The sequence below is a fragment of the Nomascus leucogenys genome, chromosome 5 (assembly GCF_006542625.1).
Source record: "Nomascus leucogenys isolate Asia chromosome 5, Asia_NLE_v1, whole genome shotgun sequence".
Lineage (NCBI taxonomy): Eukaryota > Metazoa > Chordata > Mammalia > Primates > Hylobatidae > Nomascus > Nomascus leucogenys.
In genome coordinates, this window is record NC_044385.1 from 132,059,076 (window position 1) to 132,069,461 (window position 10,386).

Consider the following 10,386-nt stretch of genomic DNA (forward strand, 5'->3'; position numbering starts at 1 on the left):
AGCTTGCAGCATTCTCTGAAAACCATGGCATAATTAATGCCAAGGGCACTGTGTGGTGTCAAGACAGTGGGGGACTGAGATTGCCTCACAAAATTCACTGGTGCTCCAAAGAGCAGCCAACATTTCCCATGTCCACAGGAAGGACATGCACTTAGATGAGTGAAGGGCAGCAGACTTAGAGAGGCCATGGGGTTGGGATGAAGAAATCTGTTTGCAGATGACAGTGTGGGCCGTAGGCCAGATTTCATATGCAAAGTCATCGCAGTGGATGCTCACAAGACCAGACAGGGCAGTGTCAACTCTGAGGATGCCGGTGTGAGCCAGATAACAAGGCCAGACATTCACCACCTAATATTGTTGCTATTAATAAGTCTCCAGAATTGTGCATCAGTCCTAGAGAAGAAGGGGGATTAGATTGAGATAACCTTGAATTAAGTACCTAAAAGTTTTGGCAATGAGGAAAACAATGATAAGCCTGAAATAGGAAAACCTGCATATCTATCGGGTGTGGTGACCCACACCTGTAATTTTAGCACTTTGAGAGGCCAAAGTGGGAGGACTGCTTGAGCCCAGGAGTTTGAGCAACATAGTAAGATCTTGTCTCTACAAAAAATTTTAAAAAATTAGCCAGGGATGACGGATACTCAGATACTCAGGAGATTGAGACTGCAGTCTCAAAAAGAAAAAAAAAAAAAAAAAAGAAAAGTTGCATATCCACATTTTGCCCTGGAAATATTACACTTGTTCTAGATATATCCATTCTAAACAACAGTATATGTACATAATACACTTCCTTAAGAATAAACGTCAAAGTTAGTGATAGTTCAATAATAAAGCATAAGACAAAGAATTAGGTTAAATGAAGGCTTGCCCTGTAAAATAAAATTTTGGGCAAAACTTCAACAAGGTTTTTATGCTATATTAATATTTTGGGGGTTTTATACTATTAGAATCATGAGAAGCCACTGTAGATCGTTAAATATTGGGGAGACATTATCATAGCGATGATACAGGTTAATTTAGCAAAAAAATATGAACAATGGACATGAGTGAGAATTAGAGACTGGAATGTTAGCTGAGAGGTTATGGCACTTGCCAGACACAGGATAATAAGGAAAGTAATAAGGCAGTAAAAGTAAAATATGGAAGTGATCACATGGATTGAATTCATAATATCTGGACTTGACTGGTGATCAGTTTCAGGGAGAGAAAGTTATGGAAAACAACTCAGATTTCAAAAGTTAGGAGTTCATGTGTATCCCTTGAAGGTACTTGTGAACTATCTTCTGTGATGTAAAAAAGGTGTTGGCGGCCAGGCGCAGTGGCTCACGCCTATAATCCCAGTACTTTGGGAGGCCAAGGTGGGTGGATCACAAGGTCAGGAGTTCAAGACCAGCCTGGCCAATATGGTGAAAACACGTCTGTACTCAAAATACAAAAAAACTAGCTGGGCATGGTGATGCATGCCTGTAATCCCAGATACTTGGGAGGCTGAGGCAGGAGAATTGCTTGAACTCAGGAGGCAGAGGTTGCAGTGAGCTGAGATCATACCACTGCACTCCAGCCTGGGCGACAGAGCGAGACTCCGTCTCAAAAAAAGAAAAAAAAAAAAGGAGTTGACTGGTGAATACTATCATGATAGTGAACATTTTTCTATTTTAGGATATGGGAGGACACCTGAGATGGCAGGCCAGAGGTAACTCAGTAGGAGAAACATCCATTAGAAGTAATAATGAGAGATTGCTGAAGTAAAGACTATAGGAAGAAAAACGTGTCTGTGTGTAGGAAACAGAAAGGGAGAGAAAAATACATTGAGATGGTAAAGTAAGGAAGCAGAAGATCAACAGAATGTGCAGAAGCCAAGCCATCCAAGAAAATTATCTCTTGCGATTGTTGCAAAGTCAACTAGTTAATGTGACTCACTGCTAGGCTGTTGGATCTGAGACTTATGTGGGATAATTTAGAAACTTGCTAGTGTCTTAAGATCAATTACTCACCAATGAGAGTGGCATTGAACTGTGAATGTTCCCCCTGGATTTTCCATGAAGACTAATGGTTTTGTCTTGTCTTGAATTTGTTTTAATTACAATTTGTATACATCCTGTTCCACCCTGAAATTTTTATTTTCCAAATGGTTTTTCATTTTAAAGAGACTAAATAAAGGTTCTGACTGAGTTGTACTTGTGGGAACTCCAAAATCTTTTTATAGGAAGCTATTTTAGTCAAATAGTGTTGAGAATCAAGTTTCCAGTTGGAGAAAATAACAGAGACATGCAAATTCAGGATGTAGCTGTACAGCAATGTTAGTGAAGAGGGAAAATTTTGAGTCATTTAGACATTAACCATTAAGCATCTGGATTTTTTTAAATGTTAAGACAGAAAAAAATACCTGTATGTCAACCAAAATTTTATTTAATTTAGTGAACTTTGGAGGGTAAAGACATACTCACTGTGATAGGGACTGCTCTCTGCTCACCCAAATCCAGGTTTTCTTCTGCTCCTGGACACATAAGCAGGGTATGTGTTGCAGTTAGCTGTGGCCAGGACATTGGATTTGTGGTCAATGGAATATGCACAAGAAGGGATGTGTGACATTTCCAAGCCTGACTCCCTAAACTGTAAATACTTTCAAGTCGTAATTTTCCACATTCTGTCCTATTAGTTGTGTGGATGGAATGACTATTGGCATCTTAGAAGTTAGAGATGAAAGATCTCCTATCAGCCTGATTCTTCAGAGACTTACTTGGAACAGAACCTCTGCTGTGGATCTTAAACCATTCACTCTGGGGAATAGTGAGGATTAAATTCCTCTTTTGTTTGAGTCATTGTATATCTTGAGGATGATTTGTTAAGCACTTGTGGTACCTGCAATTCATATATCCTCTATTTATTTTAGCAGCATTTGGGAGCATTTGTTCCCCTACCCTCCTCTCCTTTCTCCTCCCCTCCCCTCCTCTCCTCCTCTCCCCCTCCTCTCCTCTCCTCTGTCTCCTCTCTAACTCTCCTCCCTTCCTCCTCTTCTTCCTCTTCTCTTTCTCCTTCTTTTTCCATCTCCTTCTTCTCCTCCTCCTTTTTCTTTTTTCTTTCTTTCCTCCCCTCCTCTCCATCTCTCCTTTTCTCCATTTAATTACTATTCTTACACACACCCCTCCTCCAGTAGTTCCCATGCTAAAATGGAAAGGTGAGGGTATTGGCTATTGTTCTTACTTTGTACGGGCAGATGTTGTTATTCCCATATTGAGTCTTGTCACCTTGCTAATTTTCAGCCCATAGACTTCTATGCACCAAGGTGTTCACACAAAACTCACATTCTTTCTAAATGTTTTATCTGGCAGATGCCCACCAACATGTCTAGCTTCAAACATTCTTGTCATCTTTTACTGTTACTATATCTATGCATACTTCATTTATGTAACCCACTCTCATCCACACATTTAATTATTTGTCTTGACCTAAAGTGGTAGGATGTTTTAAATTCTGAAATTTGCTTTTTGAGCCACAGCTTTCTATTTACTTCACTACCTCACTCACTCCCCACATGCACCGTGTCTGCATTGACCTAAGTGGTATTACCATTTCTACTGCCTCTGCTTATTCTCTTATCCTATAAGCCTTGTCTTGATACAGCATTTATCTAGTATTTGGATATCAGTATCTAGATCTTAGGGTCAATCCTTTCAGCCACTGTTTTACCACTAACAATGCCCTCATTCCCTGCAATCTCTGCCACTATGGCTATTTTTATTTAGCAAAGAGCTATGGAACATTTACCATGGGTGTGGAGCTCAGCAGTGAGATTGAAACTGCACTTATGTATCAAGGAGCCATCAGCACTAGATGGTATTGAAATCATGAAACTAGAAAATGCTTCATAAGTAAGAGAATGTGATTAGAAGACTGAGAGCTGTGGCTCATGCCTGTAACCTCAGCACTTTGGGAGGCTGAGGTGGGCGGATCATGAGGTCAGGAGTTCGAGACCAGCCTGACCAACATGGTGAAACCCCATCTCTACTAAAAATACAAAAATTAGCCAGATGTGGTGGCGCTCGCTTGTAATCCTAGCTACTCAGGAGGCTGAGGCAGGAGAATCACTTGAACCCGGGAGATGGAGGTTGCAGTGAGCCAAGACTGTGCCACCGCACTCCAGCCTGGGAGATAGAGAAAGACTCCATCTCAAAAAAAAAAAAAGAACGTAATTAGAGAAAAGGGCCTAAGACCAAACCCCAAATTATTCTAGAGAAAGGGCTAGCAGGCAGAGAGAGTCCACTGAGGTATAAAGAAAAATTTAGGACCATTTAATATTACTGAAAGCAAAAATAGGTGTATCACTTAAAAAACTTTGATTGCAAGCAACAGAATACAGATTGAGCTAACCTCAGGGAAACAAGTTGATGGGAAAAATATTTTTAAGTGCATAAAATTGAACAAAGATAAAAGAAATATTTCAAAATATTGCTGATCTAAGAACAGCAGTACACTCTTATCAATGTGTCACTATTGGAAGTTGGAAGTAAGCAAGTTTAAATATTTTTGGATATTGTCTTCTTTGGTCCAAAAGTTACATACCCAAGAATTGGTTAGCCCAGGTTAAGACCCACAAACCATATGTTTAAATAGTTAAATACTATAAACTTAGCTAACAAATTTTTCATTGAAATATTTTCTCCTACCTGAACAAATATACCTTCATATTGAGAAATATGTGTATGAATATGGTTTTAATAGAAATTTGACAAGACATGAAAGATGATTGAATCAAATCACTATTAACATGTTTAAATAAATGATGATATTAAGACACATGTAATTCACAAATAATTATATAGTTATTCATATAAATAATTTTCCTTATTTCAATAAAATTACTAATTAAATAGTTATTATCAGGCATTTCACATAATTTGATTTTCACTAAAACATTTTTTCAAAATGTAATTACTCAAAGTATATCAAACCCAAAGCATATTTTCATAAAAATTATAAATGGAAGTACATGTAAAATTAGAAAAGTTAAGATAATTTTTTTCATATTTTCAAATGTGTCATGTTTTGAAGGTGTTTGAAGTTGTTTTCAAACAACAAAAAGAAAAAAGTAGATTACAATTAATTAATACCATGATATATTAAATCATTTCAATAAAACTAAGCTTTCCCTTTAAAAATGATTTAATCATATTTTTGATGAACTTACAATTAAGAATTTAAAGCATATCTACTTGCCACTATGAGAATTCGTTGTCACGCCCTGTAAATATAGACTTGCATACATCCAAATTTGAGTAACAGGGACTGTAAAAAATTGCAAATGTTTCTCGACTGCCCCATGCAAAAAGACACACACACTCACACACAGGTACACACACAAATATCATGCTAATTAGTGCATTCCTCTGGAATCATAAATTGGAGCACAACAACACAATGAGGAGCAAGAAAGTCAGTTCCAGCAGTACTGAAAAATGATAGCTCTTTCTCCACATTCTGAAGCTATGCCTATCTCTATATGGGCAGTGGCATGACCCACACACTTTCACAACATTTAGACACAGTCATCTTTTCCTTTAAGAATGCATAGTAAAAGATGTACAAAAGAGTTTTGATGAGGCCTGCATAGACGTTAAGCTACAGGTCCTCCTGGGCCAATGCTAAGCACGGCATCCAGGGTAACACTGATTATCATGAATTCTTTAAAGAATAGAGATCAGGATAATAAACTTCATTCCTGGCTTGTAGAGTGGTCTTGGTTGGGTGATTCTCTCATGTCAAATTGGTGTGTACAAATGAAATAAGAAGAATAAATGCAAGTCAAAAATCTGAGCAGAAAGCATTACCCAATTGGTTAGATGTGTTTTAAATAATTCCAGAATGATCTATAGAAGTATCCATTTGAATCTGGCAACACAAAGGTCAATGGTGACTTTAACAAGATCAATTTCACTAAAGTGGTGATGAAAACTCTGAGTGAAGTGAATTGAATTGTGAATGGGAAGCAAGGAAAAGAGACACTGAGATTTAACAAATCTCTTGAGAAATTGTGTGGTGGATGGTAAGTAAAGAAATGAGGCAGTCATATAAGAAGGATATAGTGTATCAGCACAATTTTGTAAAATAGGAGATATTAAAGCAATGTATTATGCTGAAGGAAATAATCTAGCATAGATGGAATGATGGATGATTTAGCACATGGGGAGGGTAATTGAAAGAGCAAGGTCATTGAACAAGGGAGACAGTAGAAGCTAGAGGACAAATGGAAGGCTTGACCCTCAGCATCAGAGAAAATGTGTAGACAGAAGACCATGAGGAGGACATTGCAGAAATCCACAGAAGAGTATTCAGAGAGCTAGGATTTGGTACCATAGTTGATAAATTATCCAGATCCAAAACACATTTTAGAATCCCCCCTCCAAATTAGTTAAGATTCAAGGGTATTGTGGTATAAGATTTGAAAGATTAATGTAACTTAGGAGATAGAAGGGATCTCAAAAAATATGCAACACAAAGTCACATATGTCCACATTGGCCATGCACATATGACCTTCAAAGTGGGAGAAAGGAATCATGAATAAGAAGACGAGCAGAATGGAACTCTCAATAGAAATGAGAGGGCAAGTTAGGTTGGGTGCAATTTTCTCAATAAACACTGAGTTAGAAAGAAGTGATGATGAGATACTTAAATAGAAGTGCCTCTGGGCAGTTGAATCAAAGTTTGAGACTTGATATTGGGGTCTGGGAGTAATCAGCAAATAATCATAACCTCCTCTCTAGCTTTAACTTGGTACATTTTTAAAAAAGAAAGCAGAAATCACTTTAATTTTGTATATATGATGTGAACAATTTATAGCAAAATAAAACATTTTTTTTCTAAAAATAGATTCTTACACGTTCCTGTAATTCTACATTAAAAACAATTCAACAATGTTTTGGACTTTTTAATAGAAAAGCTCTTTTTATTTATTTATTTATTTTTTTTTTTGAGACAGAGTCTGGCTCTGTCGCCCAGGCTGGAGTGCAGTAGCGCGATCTTGGCTCACTGCAAGCTCCGCCTCCCGGGTTCACGCCATTCTCCTGCCTCAGCCTTCGGAGTAGCTGGGACTACAGGCGCCCGCCACAGTGCCCGGCTAATTTTTTGTATTTTTTTAGTAGAGACGGGGTTTCACTGTGGTCTCGATCTCCTGACCTCGTGATCCACCCGCCTTGGCCTCCCAAAGTGCTGGGATTACAGGCGTGAGCCACCGCGCCCGGCCGAAAAGCTCTTATAATATAAAAATGAACACTAGAGAGTAGAATCATTAAATGTATGCATAATACGTTTATTAAAAACATTTTTGTCTCTCTTAAAAGCAGTGTCCCTACTATTGATGCAAAGTGAGTTTTAGTAAACTAGTATACTACAGCAAGATTAAACTTTTACATCGTTCTGATATATCTCAGATCTTCTGGTTTATGAAGATGATCATGACTTGCCTCCTGAATGAGCTAAAGTAATTTGTGTCACTTAAGTTATCTCGTGTAACTAGGAGATAAAAATTCAATCCACATCTATTTGGTGAAGCTTAAATTATTAGGTGTACTGTTGAGAGGTTCAAATTTTGGCTTTAAAAGTTTATAACAAAAGAATAAGGCAGCAAAAATAAGGGGAAGTGTCAAATAGAAAAAAAATATTCAAAGCATGTATTCAGAGAAAGGAGGCTGTGGAAGAAAATTATGATCTAGTGGGATTGCAGTCTAATTCCTCTCTACTGGAAAAATTAAAATCCGTCACATTCAAAATTTCTAAAGTGATAAAATATGGATGAATAAGAATTTACCAAGTTTCCTATAAATGATTTAGATAGAATATACCTAAATGCTATTTTGTTGTAACATATTTTAAAGACTCTTATTTACCATTTTTAAATAAACTTTATTTTTTAGAACAATTTTAGATTTACAGAGAAATTCGAAGATAGAACAGAGAACTGTCATATTCCCCACACCCAATATCATCTAATATTAGCTTGTTATATTAGGATGATATGTTGCTTACTAATGATAAATCAATATTTCAACATTATTTTTAACTAAAGTTCATATTTGGTGCAGACTTCTTAAGTTTTTACTTATTGTCCTTTTCTGTTCTGGCTTCACATCTAGGATACCACATGACACTTTAGTTGTTGTGCCTCCTTGGACTCCTCTTGCCTGTGGCAATTTCTCTAATTCATTTCATTTTTAATGACCTTGACTGTTTTGCTGACAACTGGTCAGATATATTGTAGATTGTCCCTGAATTAGAATTTGTCTTTTTCTTTCATAATTAGACTGGGCTATCACATTACACCAGGGATACATAATATCAACAAACGCTGTTGGTATTGACCTTGATCACCTGGCTGAGATAGAGTTTGTCAGGTTTCTTGACTGTATAGGTGCTCTTTTCTTAACCGCTTGCCACAGTGTATTATGGAAGGAGGTCACTACATGTAGCTGACACCCAGGAATTGGGGAATTTTGCTTCACTTCCTGAAAGTGGAGGATCTACACAAATTATTTGAAATTTTGAATGGGATATTGGTGCCTTCTTTCCCATCTGTTTATTTTTGCCATCTTTTATTTATATCAGTGTATTTATATCAGTATAGATGCACAGATATTTATTTTTTATTGGATCATAATCTAATGCTAATTTAGTTATTCACTTGCTCTGATTTTTCCAGAGTTGGCTCTTCCAGTTTGCTCTCGTAGCCCTTTGACGTATCTCATTAATTTGGTGGCATTTTCCACTTTTCCTTTTGAGTACTTCCATACTTTTTAACATTTCCAGATGCTCTGGGATTATCTTGTATTTTCCTACCTAAGTCCCACAATCATCTATTTCACCAAGGAACCTTGGTTTCTTTTATTAGAAAATGGTGTCAGAAGTCAAGCTCTAGGAGGTAGGTGTGCTCATTGCTACTGAGGTTGCTACTGAGGTGTCATTTCTTCTAGTTCTCTCAACTGACAGAGCAAGAAAATGCATGCTTATGTACTAACCTGGATATATACGCACACCTACAAATATTTCTGTATGTAGCCATCTGGACCTATATTAAGCCAAATAAGTTCGTACTGGTATATTCAATTCAAACCCACTACCACACAAATAATTCTAAACTCTTCAAACTGATACCAGTATTTTAAAATAAGAACAGAAAATATTCTCTTTAAAGTATCTAAAAAAAATAGAGACCATGCTTGAGCCAAAGATTATTCCAAGTACATATGTGATTAACATTGATGCAACATTTATTCATGTACAGGATAATACATTTGCAGTTGTCTAAAAAGCTCTGTATACAAAACAAGCAATGTGGATGTCCTTCAGGTGTAATTTGAAGTTTTCCACTATCTATTTATTTATAACTTCTGGAATCTCACTGTTTGAAAGACAGCTACTTTGGTGTTGCAGCTACTTGATCTTTATGATCTCTCTGTCAAAATAAAAACAAACCTAGAAGGAATATCAGGAATTTTTGTATAAAGCAAGCCAGTACCATTCAGCAGAATGATGATGTTCTGACTTCACAGGAAGTTAGTTTGTTGTTGGACAGAAGACTAGAAATAGCAAAGAACTGAGTTAATTTGGAGTGTGAGAAAGGTAAGCAGATAGACTAAGAATAATGGTTTATAATCTCATGCAATGTTACATTTTAGCACCCAGAAGGCAGCACAAAGTCACTAGGAAATTATTTGGGGTTGTACAAACTTGGGGAAAAATATAAATGATTTCTTAATAAGAATCTTATAGCTTAAATGCCCTAAATTCTATCAGTATAGGTGAAAGAATAATTAATTTAAAATTTGTCAATGCAGCAAATTATTTTACGTAAATTAAACATTGTTCAATGATTGAGACAATTATTTGTTTCTAAAGGAAAAAAAATATACAGCTTATCTTTGTGGTATAATTATTATCCACAATTATTTATTAGTCTTTACAAAGGAAATGAGATATAAAGATCTGGGCTATATAAAGAAGCACAGTTAATATTTAAATAATCTTTATTTTATTAAAAACACATGTTAAGGCCTCATGCAGGTTTACAGGTATTCTGGCTATGGCAGGAGGGAAGGAGACGGCGGGGGTGGTGGTGGTGTCTCCCTGACTTTCTCATGCCAGCCAATGGGACACAGGCGTTACAGTCATCTTCACGTGCAGAAGGGAAGAGAGAGGAAATGAAAAACAGCTAAATACAATGAATATTCTTCTCTCTCATAACTACCCATGAAAACCTTAAGGGAGTGTTAGAAGTATTCAACTAAAGTTGGCTATAGCAGGAAAATGGAAATCCAGCTAATTGATCTATTTGTAAATTAATGAAAGAATCAATTCAGTGTTGTTAATGTCTATCCACTACTTTAAAATAT